The sequence below is a fragment of the Chrysochloris asiatica genome, unplaced genomic scaffold, assembly GCF_000296735.1.
Source record: "Chrysochloris asiatica unplaced genomic scaffold, ChrAsi1.0 scaffold00011, whole genome shotgun sequence".
NCBI classification, from domain to species: domain Eukaryota; kingdom Metazoa; phylum Chordata; class Mammalia; order Afrosoricida; family Chrysochloridae; genus Chrysochloris; species Chrysochloris asiatica.
In genome coordinates this window covers 22,604,450-22,607,585 of record NW_006408529.1, presented here as the reverse complement: position 1 = coordinate 22,607,585, position 3,136 = coordinate 22,604,450, and the positions used below count along the sequence as shown (strand labels likewise).

Genomic DNA, 3,136 nt, shown 5'->3' with positions numbered 1-3,136 from the left:
ACTCTCTAATGGAAAACAATAGAGTGTTGCTCTCTAATGAATTTACTATGCTGATAGTTTCATTTTCATTTAAATAAGACAGTTTAGCTTTTTGACTAAATGCAATCTCTGATGGTTAATTGTATGTGTCAACTTGACTAAGTTGTGATTCCCAGTGGTTTGGTCAAATACTAGTCTAGTTGTTCTTCCAGAATTCAACATAATGTAGTATATTGATGTAGTTGTTAGGTGCCATAGAGTCAGTACAAACTCATATTCACCCTATGCACAAAAGAACAAAACACTGCCCAATCCTGGGCCAAGCTTTCAATTGTTATTACATATGAGCCCATTGATGATGCCACTGTGCCAATTCATCTCATTAGAGGTCTTCCTCTTTTTCTCAGATTCTCCACTTTACCAAACATAATAGCCTTTTCCAGGTTTCCAATATGTCTCAAGTATGAAAGATGGTTTGGCCACCTTGGCTTCCAAGGAGCACTCTGGCTATACTTCCAATACAGATTTGTTTGTTCTTTTGGCAGTCTGTGGTACTTTCAATATTCTTCTCCAACACCATTACTCAAATACATCAATTATTCTACTGTCCTCCTTATTCACTGTCCAACTTTCACATGCATATGTGGTTACCAAAAATATCATGGCTTGAATCAGGCGCACTTTAGTCCTCAAACTAACATCTTCGTTCTTCAATATTTTTTTTTTTTAAGTTAAAAATTCCTTAATTTGTTATTCCTGGTACCACTACCACAGTTTACAGGGCAATATACCTGATGTAAAGGAGCTCTGGTAGCGTAGTAGTTATGAGTTGGACTGCCAACCACAAGGTAAGCAGTTCAAAACTACCAGCAGTTCCACAAGAGAAAGATGAGGCGTTTTGCTCCCATAAAGAGTTTCAGCCTCGGAAACCCTGTGCAGTGTCGCTATGAACCGACTCCATGGTACTTAAAAACAACAATAATACCTGATGTAATGAAAAGAAAAGAAAAAGACAAAGCTACAACAGATAAAAGACCTCAGGAATGCACATCTAATTGACACTACATTGCATTAATCAATAACTGCACTTTTTTCAAACTGTGCTCTGACAGTCCTGAACAAGAAGGGTTTCCTGTTGAAGCTGCAGTAACTTTTCTGACTATGGATCATCGTTCCACTCTGGGGCAGATTTTTACAGTTCCTCTAATGCATCTGGGACAACTGTCTCAAAGTAACCTGCAGCTCTCCTGACAACTCCTCGCTCTCTTTCTTGCTAAGAACTGTAGCCCCTTTCTGCTGAATTTTTAGAACCTTCTGCTACCATTTCTACCACCAGATCCATAACCACCATCATAAGGCTGCCCAAATTTCTTCCACCAAAACTGGCCCCCTCCTTTCATGAGTATATAATTTGATTGCTGTTGTCCACTGTAATTTCCAAAAATCATTATAATTCCCACCACCGCCATAGTTTCTACTGCCAAAATTTTCTCCTTCATTGTAACCATCATATCCTCCACCACCAACATCGTGGTTTCCATATCCTGGTCCACCACCTGCATAGCCCCCTCTACTACTATAACCAGAACCACTTCCATAATTGCCACCATCTTGGTTCCTATATCCTGGTCCACCACCACCTTGGGTTCCATATCCTGGTCTACCACCACCATAGCCCCCTCTACTACTATAACCAGAACCACTTCCATAATTGCCACCATCACCTCCAAATCCATTATATCTGCTATCACCTCCACCATAACTACCTCTGCTGCCACCACCTTCACCACCATAGCCTCCTCTTCCACCAAAGTTTCTACCACAACCAAAGTTCCCTCCACCATCTCCAAAGTTCCCTCCATGGCCCATAAAGTTGCCAGATCCACCTCCATGGCCTCTCTGTGATTCAGCAGACTGCATCTCTGGCTTAAAAAGTGCCATTTTCACTTCACAGTTATGCCCATTAATAGTGTGGTATTTCTGAACAACAATTTTATCAACTGTATCATGATCATCAAAAGTTACCAAAGCAAATCCTCTCTTTTTTCTACTCTGTCGTTCATAATTTCTATGGTTTCAATCTTGCCACACTTTTCAAAGTAGTCTTCCAAATTATATTCTTCTGTGTATTCTTTAATGCCACCAACAAAAATTTTCTTTACTGTTAAATGGGCACCAGACTTAACAGAATCCTCTCTAGAAACAGCTCTCTTTGGTTTCACTACACACCCATCAACCTTGCATGGCCGGGCACACATTGCTGCATCCACCTTTTCGACACAAGAGTAAGTCACAAAACCAAAGCCCCTGGAACATTTTGTCTGGGGGATCTTTCATTAGCACACAATCTGTGAGTGTGCCCCACTTCTTGATATGTTCTCTTAAACTACCATCTATAGTTTCAAAGCTCAGACCACCAATAAACAGTCTTTGCAACTGCTCTCATTCCTTTGGGTCATGACCCTCCATTTTGAGACCAGACTCGTCTCTTCCAACTTGAGTTCAATATGAAACCGAGAGGAAAAGCTGCTTTTCAATACTTTAAAGGGCTGAAATGGACTGGTGTTGGCCATTTTGAATCTGACAATCACATGATTTACTATGCTGGAAATGACAAGTTGACAAGGAATGGCATCACATTTGTCATCAAAAAGAACATATCAATAGCAGTCATGAGGTACAATGATAGGATAGTATCCATATGCCTGCAAGGAATACCTGGTATAGTTCTGTGGGCTAAGGCATCAGACTGCAAAGTCATCTGAACTGCAAGGTTGGTGGTTCAAGCTCACCAGCTGCTCCTTGGAAACCCTATAAAGGGTCACTATGGGTCAAAATAGATTCCACAGCACTTAACAACAACAACAAGAAATACCAGTTAATGCCACTATTATTCAAATTTATGCACCAACCACAAGCCAATGAAGATGAAATTGAAGAAGTCTACCAACTTCTTCAGTCTGAAATTAACCAAACATACAATCAAGATGTGTTGATCATTACTGGCGATTGGAATGCAAAGATTGGAAACAAAGAGGAAGGATCAGTAACTGGAAAATATGGTCTTGGTGATCGCATGATGGAATTTTTAAAGAAAAATGAATCCTTCATTGCAAATACCTTTTTAAAATGGCATAAAAGATGAATATACACATGG

The 3,136-nt window shown here is 40.1% G+C and overlaps 1 pseudogene; it reads right to left on the bottom strand.

Annotated features, from left to right (window-relative positions):
• Window positions 1-1,283: 1,283 nt before the first annotated feature.
• On the bottom strand, window positions 1,284-2,448 carry LOC102826182 (annotated as a pseudogene).
• Between the last annotated feature and the right edge of the window lie 688 nt (window positions 2,449-3,136).